Raw genomic sequence first — 18,217 nt, forward strand, 5'->3', positions numbered from 1 at the left:
ACCTATGACCACTTTCCTTTAGAGAATGGCTCTAGTGGCCCCTTTGGTACCCTTCGTCCGGAGAAACGTCAGCCGAGTCAGTATTTAAGTTTTTAGAAACTCATATTTTCTGTATTCATGGTTGATTAATAATTAATAACAATATTAACAGCTAAAAATAAGTACATAATAAAGTAACTAAGTACATAAATAAATATGAACTAAAGTATGTGGGAATTTAAGGCAAAGGGTTCTTTTGTTTTTGGTTGGGAATTCAGAAAAAAAAGGTTTATAACGTTATTCAAGAAAGTTATAATTAGGGGTTTAAATGGTGCAGGTTGCTAAATATATATTTAAAAGAAGGAACTAAGCATTTATTTAAATGCTGCCATAATTTCCAGGGAAGTTTTCTTCTCTATAATCTTGTTACATGAATTACTATTATTATTGTTGTTGTAATGAATTATTAAAGAGAAAATAAAAAAAAAATTGTGAGAGTGGGTCGCGAATAAATTCGGTTAGATTTTTCTTTTTATATTCAATCGGCTACTTCCGCCACTCCATTAGGAACAAATAATTTATTTATATAGTGTTCACCGAATTCTTTATTTTCTTGTAAAACACATTTTTTTTTCGCACGGGTCCCACGTCCACACCTCCCGCCCAACCGATCGAGGGGCGCTGCCCTTTTTCGTACGGCTCGATTCGCGAGAAGTTAGACGCGATATAGAAAAGAGAACAGAATCGAGGAAATGAATATAATGTTAAATAACTATATTAAATATTAGTGTTAGTAGGATCTAATTATGTAATAGAAAAGTTAAAATCGATTGCTTTAAGAGCGGCAGAGAATCAAGATTACAGATAATAGGATAAAGTCTATTATAGTCAGAACATAAAACTCTGTAAGGGTCGTGCAACTCATAGTTAGATCTACAATGATTTAAGATAAGGGGTATATAGTTTCTAGTAAATCTACTTGGAACCGATAAGTTAAGCCGACTAATCAAGTCGGGACTCTCAACATCCGAATAAGCTTACAAATAAAGACTGTTCCAAGCATAGTTCTACGGTTAGCTAGGGACTGTAAATTAATTAAAAGTAGTCTACTGGAATAAGGAGGTAATATACGGTTTGCATCCCAATTTAGGCGCCGCAAGGCAAAAAGTAAGAAGTTTTTTTGGACCGATTCAATGCGGTCCGAGTGGACTGCGTATTGTGGACTCCAAACTGGTGATCCGTACTCGAGAATCGGACGGACTAACGAAATAAATAAGGTTTTAGTCATGTAAGGATCATCAAATTCCTTAGACCACCTTTTTATAAAAGCAAGCACACCCCTGGCCTTATTGACAATAGACGAAATATGGTCAGAAAATTTTAGTTTTGGGTCCAGAAGAACACCAAGATCATCAACTCGTGTTATTCTGTCCAGAGAGCACCCACTTAGAGTGTAAGTCGTGCGTATTGGGTTGGCACGACAAAAGGTCATAACTTTACACTTGGAGCCATTTAAGTCTAATATGTTATCACGGCACCATATTTGAAATCGGTCTAGATCGGATTGTAAGTCCAAATGCCAAGAAGTGTCCTTGTACTGGAGGCATAATTTAACATCGTCTGCGTACATAAGTACACGCGAATGTTTTATTATTAAGGGGAGGTCGTTAATGAATAAGGTAAAAAGAAGTGGACCAAGATGGCTTCCTTGTGGGACACCGGATGTGACTCGGAGAGTAGAAGATAACGAATTTTTAAAGAGGACTTGTTGTGTCCTGCCATTCAGAAAGCTTGAAATCCAATTTAGAAGATCAACAGGGAAACCTATGAGATCAAGTTTTTTTATTAGTAGGTAATGATTAACAGAGTCAAATGCTTTACTAAAATCAGTGTAAATGACATCTGTCTGAAGATTATTTTTGAAACCCTGTATTACGAAAGAAGTAAGCTCCAACAGGTTAGTGGTTGTAGATCTGCGTTTCATAAAACCGTGTTGACACGGTGATATGATTGATCTACAAAGGTGCTGCAAATGAGGAGTGATAACATTTTCGAAAAGTTTTGGGATAGCCGACAATTTAGAGATTCCTCTGTAATTGATTGCAGCCAGGTTGCTACCTTTTTTGTGAAGAGGAATCACAAGGGACTCCTTCCATATATGAGGAAACTGTGAAGATTCCAGAGACAAGGTAAACAGTTTCAGTAAAGGCTTGCACAAGGCTTCCGCACAGAATCTGAGAGATTCCATCGGGACCCGGCGAATAGAGCGGTTTAACACCCTGAAGATCGTTAAGCAGTGAGCTTTCGTTTATAGTGGGGCAGAATATTAGAATCGACTTATATACCGCATAAGAGTATGGCTGTTCGGAGTGAGGTAAACTAGAATATGTTGTTTGAAAAAACTTGGCGAATAGATCGGCTATTGCCTGATCCGATGTTATCGTAGTGTTTTCAAAAAATAGCGAGGAAGGGTAAAAACTTGTTTTTCGCTTAGTGCTAACGAAATTGGAAAACTGTTTCGGATCCTGTGCAAACTGGAACTTACAACGGTTTAAATAATTTTTGTAGCACTGAGCATTAAGCACGGTAATGTTTAACCGAGCGCTTAAATATTTACAAAGAATGGACTGAGAACCGGTATTTTTAAATTTTATATAGAGTCTGGACTTTACATTTATTAGGTGTGTCAACTCTTTATTAAACCAAGGAGATTTAGAGATTGACGTATAATACATTGGAACACAAGAGTCAATGTCGCGAATCGAATATTGTTATCGATAGGCTAGTTAGTATTTTTGAGAAGTCCGAATGTGGAAGGATTTGTAAGCCCATATGTGTCTGGGCACATTGTTTTTTCGCCATTGTAAATTTAGCTTTTCATTGTCGTGTAAGAGTTGGAGGACACACTGCGGTGAGCTAATAAGTTAAGTTAGTTGCAATTGTGAAACATTGAATAAACGTGTTCTACTACCACGGATTAGTCTGCCCTTTCTTTCGGGAACTAATGCGTGGTGTAGCCGTTTAAGGCAACTCCATGTGACGCACGACGACAGCCAAAAAATGATTTAATTGCGGTATAAAACATATTAATCGCATCCGCCATTATGTTGCAGGAGTAAAGATCGGACCAATTAAAGCCAGCTATAAAATTGTTTAGCCTCCGAAAATTTGCCTTGCGAAAACAGGGAATGCGCTTTGTTGACTTCTCTGAATTTACTTTTAATACCGTACCTAAGTCGGTTTCCACCTCGAAAGTAGGATGATATTGATCTTCAGGTTGAGTAAGAGGTTCTACAATGGACAGAAACACACTTTCAGGACTTGTTACAATACATAGATCCAACAGTCGACCAAGAGAGTTTGGAATATAATTAACTTGCGATAGCGATAAGTCGAGCAAGCCGTCAATAAAGTAATGTTGTGCTAAAGGGAGAAGGATATTCCATTGTTTTTCAGGGGACCACATTGTGCCAGGTAATTAAAATCACCTAGAACTACCAATTGGTCCCTGTCAGACAGTTTATTCAAGATGGACTGGATAGCGGACAGATGATTCTGATATTCTGGGAATTCAGAAGATGGCGGAATATAGGAGCACGTAATATAAACTGATCTGTCGGAAAAAGACAGCTTTACACATACGAATTCCGAGTTAGGGGAATCGTCCAAAAGTAACTCCTCCGACGCGAGGGTAGATCTAACCGCAATTAAGACTCCACCTCCCCGTCTGGAGGGACGGTCAAACCTATATATAGTGTACATACCTGGGAAGACTTCGGAGTTAAGTATCTCCGGCTTTAACCAAGTCTCTGTGAGCACTATAATATGGGATGCAAATGAAAGACTATCACAATACAATTTGATTAATTTGCTACGCAAGCCTCTAACATTTTGATAGGAGATAGTAAGTTTTGTAGTTAGTTTTTTGAAGAAAAAGAAGATGAAGAGGCGGATGGTGCAGTGGTCTGGCCACGTGAGGGAAGTTTAATTCCCACGGTCACCTTTTTCTTATTTTTGATCTTAGCTTCAAACTCTTTTACCACCATACTATCCGATCAAAAATCACCCGAACATATGGTCGAAAAGAGCTCGTTTGGGACAGTTATCTTGAAAGATGATATGTCCCTAGCGTAAGAAAAGTTAAATTTTTCCACTTTTATATTATCGGCTTTTGTTTTGTCTTGTATATAAGACAATACATCCGACGATGTTTGATCAGGGGAAAGCCGAGAAACAAAAATTTGTTTCTTTAGTGGAACCACCGCGAGGGGTTTTGGCGCTGCAGATTGTATTTCTGAAGCGCCAACTTGTGCCGGTAGTCCGGACTCAATGTTCCCTTGTGGTGGTAAACTAATCGAGACAGGTGGAATCACTGGTTGAGAAACCAGTGCAGACAATTCGGAATTTTTAGCAATCACAGGGTGGGGTCCATCCACAGCTGATTGATCGGATTGCTCCGAATCTTTTTTAGCTGCCGATCTTAGCAGCATATGTGGATTTGCTGCGATTGACAGCTGATCAGTTGCGGAGTCCTGTTGATCAGTTGCCTGTGGTTGCGGGGCCTTAGGCAGCCTACCACCAGCGGCTTTTTTGCGCTTTGGAGATTCATCTAATAGCTTAAGGCCATTAAACTGTGAATTAAGCGCGGAAAGAAGATCATCGGCTCGACGAAAACTATCTCTAGCTACGCCAAAACTGTTAATCAGTTCTTTCAAGCCACCTTTAGTTTGGCGCATAAACGATTTCATCTCGTTCGCAACCACAAGGCAAGCATCACAACAGTAATTTAGATTTTTACCCTTTGCTAGGTCATCGCTTGTACGGCCATTAAAACCAGCGCACTTAGTATGCACCATTCTATCACATAGCCAACAAGTCATTTTTGGCTGCTCAGGTTTTATAACCTGGCAACAATTTTTATAAAAGCAGACAACATTTACGGTTTTTACATGTTTAACTGAAATGTGCACGAAAACACAAGACCAAAACTTTCAAGCGAGCTGTTAAAAGAACCGCACGAGAGCAGTGGGAGAGCGAAAGAGAGAGAGAGTGAGAGCGAAAAGTGCAGTTTATGTGCATGCAAAAATCAACACCAAACACCACTGCGAACAACGCACAAAAAGGGAGAGTAAACAAAACAAAGAGTCGAAAAATGCAAACTACTTTGTATATTTGTTTAAACTACTGCACAAATCACAAAAGAATCACTCGCGAAGCGAACGGATCTTTAATAATTATTGTTTGCGAACGAGACACCCTGTATATGCGAACAAGTCACCCTTTATCTTTGTTTACATTATCATTTGTCTGCAGCTTCAGCGGAGCTTATCAGCGGAATCAATGTAAGCATCGCACCGCTGTAATTGTCCGCGAGCTTGCCCAGTACTTTTCCAAATTTCTAACTCCCTTGTAACTGTAACTTGTTTACGTCTTATGCTAGTTTAACCGTATGGCGTGAGTACAGCCAAAGCTTAAGTTAGTCACATTTTTGATCTGCGAGAAAACGTACGCATCGGTGTCGAACTAATTAATATTAAGTGTCTGAAATTAACCAATAAATCAAACTAAACATTAACACTGGCGGGTTTATTTATGAACATAAAAATTGGTCCTTCGAGCCGGATTACTGCGTTTCTTTCGTGCATTTGATTTTGATTATTGGCCTTTTGGCAAACGATGATCTATAGATTCCTACATCGTATAGAATCGTTCCCTTCTTTCGACTACCATGCGGAGTGTGATTCAACAACGGGGCTTCTGCAAAAGCCAAATTACTCGTGCGCATAATAATGCCTTAAAATTTGTTGATGACATTCATTCAGTGCAAACAATAGTTGTCCGCCTGGCGCAACTACAGGAAAATTATTTGCGGTTCGTACGGCTCTCGGAAGAGCTGTATTCAGTTAAATCGGAAGCCGATTGGGAGAACCCTGACGAGGATTTTGCCGCATATGAGGACAAACATTATGCTACACACGCTATTCTCAGCAATACTTTGGAGGAGTTGAGACGGATATCACCTTAAACAGTATTGATGCCACAGTTCAAGCTGCAGACACATCCCAGAGAAGTCATGTCGATTTTCAGTTCGAGCGAATTAAACTTCCGACTTTTTCTGGAAATTATGAGGACTGGAAACATTTTTCGGACATGTTTATTGGATCGATTGCTTCCAATTCGAGCCTGACGGATTGCCAACGATTTCATTATTTAAAATCGTACCTTGCCGGAGACGCGCTTGCATTAGTTAAACATATTCCAGTTACTAATGACAACTATCGGGAAGCATGGGATCGGCTGGAACAGCGATATAACAAGCAATCGCTGGTCGTGGTCTACGAGCTCTTGATTGCGAAGAGAGGGATCCCTGGCTAATTTTCATTTTACTTTCAAAATTAGATAGCGATACCCGCCAAGCCTGGGCTCAGTGCGCAGAATCCGAGGAAAAAGGTGTGACCATCAACCGATTCTTGAAATTTCTCACGTCACGCTGCGATACGTTGGAGGCTTTTAAATTAACTCGATCAACCCAAGCTCGACGCGCAGCTACCACGCACCACGCAGACACGCATCCAAGACGGGAAGAGCCGAAGTGCACATCGTGCCAGCAGAATCACCAACTGTTTAAGTGTCCTCAATCCATCGCACTCGACATTGCATCTCGCCGAGACTTCCTCAAATCAAGAAAGCTCTGTTTCAATTGCCTCAGCCCGGCTCATATGATGGGCAACTGTACATCGAGGCATACTTGTCGGATCTGCCGCCGCAAGCATCATAGTTTGGTTCATGGCTCGTCGCAGCCAATTCAAAATGGCAACAACATTGACACAGCAAGTGTTGGCAGCCGCGATCGACCAGCAGTCTCACATGCGGGATCTACAATTGGCCACAATCAACCGCTAGCTCGAGAAGGTCATCGCTTGGGAAGCGAGACTCCCGCGGAAAACAACTTTACGCATCATACTCTGGAGAATATTCCGGCGGCTGGTTCTCAGACTCTGTTGCCAACCATCCTTGCTGACGTCATCGACGCCTGGGGACACACTTCAACCTGCAGGCTGCTCCTGGACACTGGATCTACAATAACCTTGGCATCGGAATCATTTGTTCAGCGAATAGGCGTGCGTCGAACGCACGCACGGATTTCTATTCTCGGTCTCGCCGCCAACAGCGCGGGCGTTACCCTAGGACGCGCACATATCAAGCTGCGCTCTCGTCATTCGGGCCAAACTGTCGAATTGGTCTCGTTCATTCTCAACTCGCTGACGTCATCACATCCTGCCCAAGTTATTGACACCTCATCCTCTACGTGGAGGCAAATCTGCGAGCTTCCTATACACAGGAGATCGAAAACACTTTGGTAACGACTTTCCTATCGCTCTCAATACTGTATTTGGTTGGATTCTGGCAGACTCTTACTCTGCATTCGATGATCACCCTACTTCTGCGGTTACTCAGCACGCGGACCTAGCCACGATGGTTCGTTCATTCATGGAGATGGACAGCATTCAGCCTAACCAGGCTCTCCTGGACGCCAGCGATCCCACAGAGCGTCATTTTGGTGCCACACACAAGCGCTCGACGGACGGGGTGTACGTCGTCGAGTATCCCTTCAAGGAGAAGGCACCGCCTATTGATTCGACCTTGCCACAGGCCATCAATCGCTTCTTCTCGCTGGAACGCAAATTTCGTCGGGATCCAGAATTGAAGCAGCAGTACGAAGCTTTCCTGGACGACTACTTGCAACGTGTACATATAGAACAACTGACCTCGGCTCAGGTTGAGGAGTCCCCAGACACCTGCTTCTATTTGCCGCACCACGTTGTTATCAAACTGGACAGTCTGACTACCAAATGTCGTGTAGTTTTTGATGGATCAGGAAAGGACAGCTCTGGAGTATCGCTCAATGACAGACTACATATTGGTCCACCGATTCAACGCGATCTTCTTGGCGTTTGTCTACGCTTCCGGCAGCACCAATATGTTTTATGCGCAGATGTCGAAAAGATGTTTCGAGGCATTAATATCTTTAAGCCACACACCAATTTTCAGCGCATTGTTTGGCGCACGATTGAGAATGAACCTCTGCTTTTCGCCTGCTGACGGTTACCTACGGATTGCCACCGTCACCATTTCTGGCTGTTCGAGTTCTAAAGCAACTTGCCGACGATCATGGCCATGAATACCCTGCAGCAGCTCACGCTCTTCTGCACGATGCCTATGTGGACGATATCCCTACAGGACCCAACACATTCGAGGAGCTTATGATTCTCAAGGACGAGCTTATAGCCCTCTTGGATAAGGAAAATTCAAGCTACGCAAATGGAGTTCTAATAGTTGGCGTCTTCTGAAATCATTACCAGATGAAGATAGATGTTTTGAACCTATCCAGCTCCTCAACAAATCAGCTGCGGATTCACCTGTCAAGGTTCTTGGTATCCAATGGAACCCTGGGAAGGACGTTCTGTATCTCAACCTAAAGGGATGCGATGCGACCATTTCTCCGACGAAAAGAGAGCTCTTGTCTCAGCTATCAAGAATTTGTGATCCGCTTGGACTGGTAGCGCCGGTCACAGTTCTACTCAAGCTAATCTTCCAAGAAAGCTGGACAAGTGTCCTGCAGTGGGACGACCCCATTCCTGAAAGTCTACGTACGCGCTGGAGAGCCTTAGTAGAGGATTTGCCAGCACTTACGCAATGCCAAGTACCACGGTATATTGCGTCACCATTTTGAGATGTTCATCTACACGGATTCGCCAACGCATCCTCGCACGCCTACGGTGCGGTAGTTTACGCTCGAGTTGCAGTTGGATGCAGCTTTCAAGTAACTCTGGTTGCCGCCAAAACCCGGGTGGCCCCGATCAAGCCCGTATCAATTCCACGTTTGGAGCTAAACGCTGCGTTACTTCTATCTCGATTGCTTTCTATTGTCAAAACATCACTAACAATTCCGCTTTTCAGCACGAGCTGCTGGACAGATTCAGAAATTGTGCTACACTGGCTTTCAGCTCCCCCTCGACGGTGGAACACCTACGTCTGCAACCGAACTTCTGAGATATTGAGCGACTTTCCCCGTAGCTGCTGGAACCATGTTCGCACGGAAGACACTCCTGCAGATTGTGCTTCCCGAGGACTTCATCCGTCAAAGCTTCTGGAGCATCGACTGTGGTGGAAAGGTCCGTCCTGGCTGGCCACACCCACCTCTGAGTGGCCACCTTCTACAAGCAAGTTCAGCGTATCTTCAAGTTTCGATGTCAACACCGAAGAACGAGCCATAAAGCCCACGACTCTACATAACTTTCCTGATAAAAGTATACACGAGTTACTCATCCACAAATTCTCAACCTGGACGCGTCTTATAAGGGTATCTAGCTACTGTCATCGCTTTATTCACACTCTTCGATCCCATCATAGGAATTCGGCACCATTCCTTACGTCTGAAGAGTTGCTGGACGCACAGCGCCGACTTATTCGACATGTGCAACAAAAATCCTTTACCAGAGAATATGCGCAGCTAGAGAATCGACGTCAGCTTAACGCTAAATCGGATCTTATCCGGTTTTCTCCGTTTCTGGATGATTATGGAGTAATGCGAGTCGGTGGTAGAATCGAGCAATCTACACTCAACTACAACGCCAAGCACCCGATTCTGATACCTAAAGATACACCACTAGCTGGACTGCTGGTTCGACATTTTCATGTCTCCTATCTGCACACTGGAGTTGATGCAACGTTCACCAATCTTCGTCAGCAGTACTGGATTCTGGGAGCCCGCAATCTCGTCAGAAAGGCAGTCTTCCAATGCAAATCCTGTTTTCTTCAACGAAAGGGCACAAGCAACCAGATCATGGGAGAGCTACCAATTCCTCGAGTTCAAGCTAGCCGCTACTTTCAACACACAGGGCTGGACTACGCTGGACCGATCGCAATCAAGGAATCAAAGGGAAGAACTCCACGCATCGGAAAGGCATGGTTTTCTATTTTCGTGTGCCTACTACAAAGGCACTTCACATCGAGGTTGTTAGTGAGCTAACTACACAGGCTTTCATCGCAGCCTTTCAACGATTCATTATCCGCCGAGCGAAGCCTTCTGACCTGTATTCGGACAATGGAACTACATTTCATGGAGGCAAGCAAACTTTGGATGACATGAGACGTCTGGCCATTCAACAAGCCAAAGATGAGGAACTAGCAGGATTCTTTGCCAATGAAGGGATTTCTTGGCACTTTATACCCCCGTCTGCTCCCCATTTTGGAGGGATGTGGGAAGCTGGAATTCGCTCAATTAAACTCCATATGAAACGGATACTTGGATCAAAGGCATTAACGTTTGAGGAGCTCTCTACTGTCCTGACCCAAATTGAAGCTATCCTGAATTCACGCCCGCTGTGCCCAACTGGGGATAATCCTTTGGATCCACTGACGCCTGATCATTTTTTGATCTCTGGATCTCTGTCGTCTGGATATGCAAGTCAATCGATTGGAGAGGTGGAATCAGCTGGAAGCCATGGTTCAAGGCTTTAGGAAAAGGTGGCATATGGAATACCTGACATCTCTTCATGAGCGGACAAAGTGGTATCTGGAAACCGAGAATCTGAAGATCGACACACTGGTAGTACTCAAGGAGCCCAATCTACCGCCCTCTAAATGTATTCTTGGCCGCATCACCGCAGTGCACGCAGGAATCGACAACAAGGTCCGAGTCGTTACAGTGAAGACTGCTCACGGATTATACAAACGCCCAATTGCCAAATTCGCTGTACTGCCTCTCTGCTGAACAACCGTTCAGGGGGGCCGGTATGCTTGGGAACGTGACACCCTGTATACGCGAACAAGTCACCCTTTATCTTTGTTTACATTATCATTTGTCTGCAGCTTCAGCGGAGCTTATCAGCGGAATCAATGTAAGCATCGCACCGCTGTAATTGTCCGCGAGCTTGCCCAGTACTTTTCCAAATTTCTAACTCCCTTGTAACTGTAACTTGTTTACGTCTTATGCTAGTTTAACCGTATGGCGTGAGTACAGCCAAAGCTTAAGTTAGTCACATTTTTGATCTGCGAGAAAACGTACGCATCGGTGTCGAACTAATTAATATTAAGTGTCTGAAATTAACCAATAAATCAAACTAAACAGTAACACTGGCGGGTTTATTTATGAACAATTATGTTTAAATATATGATAATTAAAGAAAATTATTTAAAAACCACGGCTGGTTTTACGCATAGGTACAAGAAATGCACATTTGACCATGACCGGATCATCCTTTGCACAACCCGTGGTGTGGTTAGGTGGTACATCTTTTACCAATATTTTGTTAAACCAAGAATGACTAACCTCGAGCCAAATATTTAAAAAAAAATTGGTGTCGTTAGCAAGGTGTCGTTAGGACACCTTGGTGTCGTTAGGAATTGACAAGATAAATAATAAAACATAAACGAAATAAAAATGAAAAAGAGAGTGAAAAAATAACTTATTTTGCAATTGTTGCATTTTGCAAAACTTATCGTCAACTGCCGTCTGATTTCCAAAATAGCGCTTCTATTCTCCTTTTTAATAGTTGGAATATAAGCTATACACCCTTTAACTGGGTGCCATTTCAGAAGGTCCTCGATGTTAAGGAATGCCGAGGACGCACATGTTTCAAGTGTGACGAAAACATCAATTTACAAACGGGCATTCTCTGGTAATCGCTGCCACCCTTTTTCGAATTTGTATGAACTTTTCGATTTGTAAGTCGGGCACATTTGTCTGGTCGAAAAAAAAGATAAATGCCTTTTTTATATCAAATCAGAATCAGGATATTTAAAAGAAAATGTATTTGTGACCACATTTACAAACTTTACTTTACAAATTTTACCGTCGGCAACAAAAATTTTCGATATGGCAAGGTGTAACGTGTAACGAAATAAAGTGATGGGAGACGAGAGTACCTGTACTTGCCGGTGCACGCTTTAGAGGCCGGCTCTAGCTCATGGCGTTGGGTGTGGTGGTCTTGCTTGTACAGATACCTTTTCGTTACATACATTATTTAATAAGATCAAGAAATTGATCGTGCTTACAACAACAAAATAGAGGAGGTAGTATACAAAGTCGGAGGAAGCAAATTAATAAATTCGGAAGGGGACAGTTTTAGAACAGGAGAAAAAGGTTGAGAATTCGTCGCCTGTGAAACACCGATAAAATCGTGTTCGCGGATGGCCCTACCCTACCTATGACCACTTTCCTTTAGAGAATGGCTCTAGTGGCCCCTTTGGTACCCTTCGTCCGGAGAAACGTCAGCCGAGTCAGTATTTAAGTTTTTAGAAACTCATATTTTCTGTATTCATGGTTGATTAATAATTAATAACAATATTAACAGCTAAAAATAAGTACATAATAAAGTAACTAAGTACATAAATAAATATGAACTAAAGTATGTGGGAATTTAAGGCAAAGGGTTCTTTTGTTTTTGGTTGGGAATTCAGAAAAAAAAGGTTTATAACGTTATTCAAGAAAGTTATAATTAGGGGTTTAAATGGTGCAGGTTGCTAAATATATATTTAAAAGAAGGAACTAAGCATTTATTTAAATGCTGCCATAATTTCCAGGGAAGTTTTCTTCTCTATAATCTTGTTACATGAATTACTATTATTATTATTGTTGTAATGAATTATTAAAGAGAAAATAAAAAAAAAATTGTGAGAGTGGGTCGCGAATAAATTCGGTTAGATTTTTCTTTTTATATTCAATCGGCTACTTCCGCCACTCCATTAGGAACAAATAATTTATTTATATAGTGTTCACCGAATTCTTTATTTTCTTGTAAAACACATTTTTTTTTCGCACGGGTCCCACGTCCACACCTCCCGCCCAACCGATCGAGGGGCGCTGCCCTTTTTCGTACGGCTCGATTCGCGAGAAGTTAGACGCGATATAGAAAAGAGAACAGAATCGAGGAAATGAATATAATGTTAAATAACTATATTAAATATTAGTGTTAGTAGGATCTAATTATGTAATAGAAAAGTTAAAATCGATTGCTTTAAGAGCGGCAGAGAATCAAGATTACAGATAATAGGATAAAGTCTATTATAGTCAGAACATAAAACTCTGTAAGGGTCGTGCAACTCATAGTTAGATCTACAATGATTTAAGATAAGGGGTATATAGTTTCTAGTGAATCTACTTGGAACCGATAAGTTAAGCCGACTAATCAAGTCGGGACTCTCAACATCCGAATAAGCTTACAAATAAAGACTGTTCCAAGCATAGTTCTACGGTTAGCTAGGGACTGTAAATTAATTAAAAGTAGTCTACTGGAATAAGGAGGTAATATACGGTTTGCATCCCAATTTAGGCGCCGCAAGGCAAAAAGTAAGAAGTTTTTTTGGACCGATTCAATGCGGTCCGAGTGGACTGCGTATTGTGGACTCCAAACTGGTGATCCGTACTCGAGAATCGGACGGACTAACGAAATAAATAAGGTTTTAGTCATGTAAGGATCATCAAATTCCTTAGACCACCTTTTTATAAAAGCAAGCACACCCCTGGCCTTATTGACAATAGACGAAATATGGTCAGAAAATTTTAGTTTTGGGTCCAGAAGAACACCAAGATCATCAACTCGTGTTATTCTGTCCAGAGAGCACCCACTTAGAGTGTAAGTCGTGCGTATTGGGTTGGCACGACAAAAGGTCATAACTTTACACTTGGAGCCATTTAAGTCTAATATGTTATCACGGCACCATATTTGAAATCGGTCTAGATCGGATTGTAAGTCCAAATGCCAAGAAGTGTCCTTGTACTGGAGGCATAATTTAACATCGTCTGCGTACATAAGTACACGCGAATGTTTTATTATTAAGGGGAGGTCGTTAATGAATAAGGTAAAAAGAAGTGGACCAAGATGGCTTCCTTGTGGGACACCGGATGTGACTCGGAGAGTAGAAGATAACGAATTTTTAAAGAGGACTTGTTGTGTCCTGCCATTCAGAAAGCTTGAAATCCAATTTAGAAGATCAACAGGGAAACCTATGAGATCAAGTTTTTTTATTAGTAGGTAATGATTAACAGAGTCAAATGCTTTACTAAAATCAGTGTAAATGACATCTGTCTGAAGATTATTTTTGAAACCCTGTATTACGAAAGAAGTAAGCTCCAACAGGTTAGTGGTTGTAGATCTGCGTTTCATAAAACCGTGTTGACACGGTGATATGATTGATCTACAAAGGTGCTGCAAATGAGGAGTGATAACATTTTCGAAAAGTTTTGGGATAGCCGACAATTTAGAGATTCCTCTGTAATTGATTGCAGCCAGGTTGCTACCTTTTTTGTGAAGAGGAATCACAAGGGACTCCTTCCATATATGAGGAAACTGTGAAGATTCCAGAGACAAGGTAAACAGTTTCAGTAAAGGCTTGCACAAGGCTTCCGCACAGAATCTGAGAGATTCCATCGGGACCCGGCGAATAGAGCGGTTTAACACCCTGAAGATCGTTAAGCAGTGAGCTTTCGTTTATAGTGGGGCAGAATATTAGAATCGACTTATATACCGCATAAGAGTATGGCTGTTCGGAGTGAGGTAAACTAGAATATGTTGTTTGAAAAAACTTGGCGAATAGATCGGCTATTGCCTGATCCGATGTTATCGTAGTGTTTTCAAAAAATAGCGAGGAAGGGTAAAAACTTGTTTTTCGCTTAGTGCTAACGAAATTGGAAAACTGTTTCGGATCCTGTGCAAACTGGAACTTACAACGGTTTAAATAATTTTTGTAGCACTGAGCATTAAGCACGGTAATGTTTAACCGAGCGCTTAAATATTTACAAAGAATGGACTGAGAACCGGTATTTTTAAATTTTATATAGAGTCTGGACTTTACATTTATTAGGTGTGTCAACTCTTTATTAAACCAAGGAGATTTAGAGATTGACGTATAATACATTGGAACACAAGAGTCAATGTCGCGAATCGAATATTGTTATCGATAGGCTAGTTAGTATTTTTGAGAAGTCCGAATGTGGAAGGATTTGTAAGCCCATATGTGTCTGGGCACATTGTTTTTTCGCCATTGTAAATTGCCGGGAAAATTTAGCTTTTCATTGTCGTGTAAGAGTTGGAGGACACACTGCGGTGAGCTAATAAGTTAAGTTAGTTGCAATTGTGAAACATTGAATAAACGTGTTCTACTACCACGGATTAGTCTGCCCTTTCTTTCGGGAACTAATGCGTGGTGTAGCCGTTTAAGGCAACTCCATGTGACGCACGACGACAGCCAAAAAATGATTTAATTGCGGTATAAAACATATTAATCGCATCCGCCATTATGTTGCAGGAGTAAAGATCGGACCAATTAAAGCCAGCTATAAAATTGTTTAGCCTCCGAAAATTTGCCTTGCGAAAACAGGGAATGCGCTTTGTTGACTTCTCTGAATTTACTTTTAATACCGTACCTAAGTCGGTTTCCACCTCGAAAGTAGGATGATATTGATCTTCAGGTTGAGTAAGAGGTTCTACAATGGACAGAAACACACTTTCAGGACTTGTTACAATACATAGATCCAACAGTCGACCAAGAGAGTTTGGAATATAATTAACTTGCGACAGCGATAAGTCGAGCAAGCCGTCAATAAAGTAATGTTGTGCTAAAGGGAGAAGGATATTCCATTGTTTTTCAGGGGACCACATTGTGCCAGGTATATTAAAATCACCTAGAACTACCAATTGGTCCCTGTCAGACAGTTTATTCAAGATGGACTGGATAGCGGACAGATGATTCTGATATTCTGGGAATTCAGAAGATGGCGGAATATAGGAGCACGTAATATAAACTGATCTGTCGGAAAAAGACAGCTTTACACATACGAATTCCGAGTTAGGGGAATCGTCCAAAAGTAACTCCTCCGACGCGAGGGTAGATCTAACCGCAATTAAGACTCCACCTCCCCGTCTGGAGGGACGGTCAAACCTATATATAGTGTACATACCTGGGAAGACTTCGGAGTTAAGTATCTCCGGCTTTAACCAAGTCTCTGTGAGCACTATAATATGGGATGCAAATGAAAGACTATCACAATACAATTTGATTAATTTGCTACGCAAGCCTCTAACATTTTGATAGGAGATAGTAAGTTTTGTAGTTAGTTTTTTGAAGAAAAAGAAGATGAAGAGGCGGATGGTGCAGTGGTCTGGCCACGTGAGGGAAGTTTAATTCCCACGGTCACCTTTTTCTTATTTTTGATCTTAGCTTCAAACTCTTTTACCACCATACTATCCGATCAAAAATCACCCGAACATATGGTCGAAAAGAGCTCGTTTGGGACAGTTATCTTGAAAGATGATATGTCCCTAGCGTAAGAAAAGTTAAATTTTTCCACTTTTATATTATCGGCTTTTGTTTTGTCTTGTATATAAGACAATACATCCGACGATGTTTGATCAGGGGAAAGCCGAGAAACAAAAATTTGTTTCTTTAGTGGAACCACCGCGAGGGGTTTTGGCGCTGCAGATTGTATTTCTGATGCGCCAACTTGTGCCGGTAGTCCGGACTCAATGTTCCCTTGTGGTGGTAAACTAATCGAGACAGGTGGAATCACTGGTTGAGAAACCAGTGCAGACAATTCGGAATTTTTAGCAATCACAGGGTGGGGTCCATCCACAGCTGATTGATCGGATTGCTCCGAATCTTTTTTAGCTGCCGATCTTAGCAGCATATGTGGATTTGCTGCGATTGACAGCTGATCAGTTGCGGAGTCCTGTTGATCAGTTGCCTGTGGTTGCGGGGCCTTAGGCAGCCTACCACCAGCGGCTTTTTTGCGCTTTGGAGATTCATCTAATAGCTTAAGGCCATTAAACTGTGAATTAAGCGCGGAAAGAAGATCATCGGCTCGACGAAAACTATCTCTAGCTACGCCAAAACTGTTAATCAGTTCTTTCAAGCCACCTTTAGTTTGGCGCATAAACGATTTCATCTCGTTCGCAACCACAAGGCAAGCATCACAACAGTAATTTAGATTTTTACCCTTTGCTAGGTCATCGCTTGTACGGCCATTAAAACCAGCGCACTTAGTATGCACCATTCTATCACATAGCCAACAAGTCATTTTTGGCTGCTCAGGTTTTATAACCTGGCAACAATTTTTATAAAAGCAGACAACATTTACGGTTTCCATGTTTAACTGAAATCAGACCACTGTGCACGAAAACACAAGACCAAAACTTTCAAGCGAGCTGTTAAAAGAACCGCACGAGAGAGCATGCAAAAATCAACACCAAACACCACTGCGAACAACGCACAAAAAGGGAGAGTAAACAAAACAAAGAGTCGAAAAATGCAAACTACTTTGTATATTTGTTTAAACTACTGCACAAATCACAAAAGAATCACTCGCGAAGCGAACGGATCTTTAATAATTATTGTTTGGGAACGAGACACCCTGTATATGCGAACAAGTCACCCTTTATCTTTGTTTACATTATCATTTGTCTGCAGCTTTAGCGGAGCTTATCAGCGGAATCAATGTAAGCATCGCACCGCTGTAATTGTCCGCGAGCTTGCCCAGTACTTTTCCAAACTTCTAACTCCCTTCTAACTGTAACTTGTTTACGTCTTATGCTAGTTTAATCGTATGGCGTGAGTACAGCCAAAGCTTAAGTTAGTCACATTTTTGATCTGCGAGAAAACGTACGCATCGGTGTCGAACTAATTAATATTAAGTGTCTGAAATTAACCAATAAATCAAACTAAACATTAACACTGGCGGGTTTATTTATGAACATAAAAATTGGTCCTTCGAGCCGGATTACTGCGTTTCTTTCGTGCATTTGATTTTGATTATTGGCCTTCTGGCAAACGATGATCTATAGATTCCTACATCGTATAGAATCGTTCCCTTCTTTCGACTACCATGCGGAGTGTGATTCAACAACGGGGCTTCTGCAAAAGCCAAATTACTCGTGCGCATAATAATGCCTTAAAATTTGTTGATGACATTCATTCAGTGCAAACAATAGTTGTCCGCCTGGCGCAACTACAGGAAAATTATTTGCGGTTCGTACGGCTCTCGGAAGAGCTGTATTCATTTAAATCGGAAGCCGATTGGGAGAACCCTGACGAGGATTTTGCCGCATATGAGGACAAACATTATGCTACACACGCTATTCTCAGCAATACTTTGGAGGAGTTGAGACGGATATCACCTTAAACAGTATTGATGCCACAGTTCAAGCCGCAGACACATCCCAGAGAAGTCATGTCGATT

This window comes from Drosophila sechellia, chromosome 2L (assembly GCF_004382195.2).
Source record: "Drosophila sechellia strain sech25 chromosome 2L, ASM438219v1, whole genome shotgun sequence".
In the NCBI taxonomy this organism is placed as follows: Eukaryota; Metazoa; Arthropoda; class Insecta; order Diptera; family Drosophilidae; genus Drosophila; species Drosophila sechellia.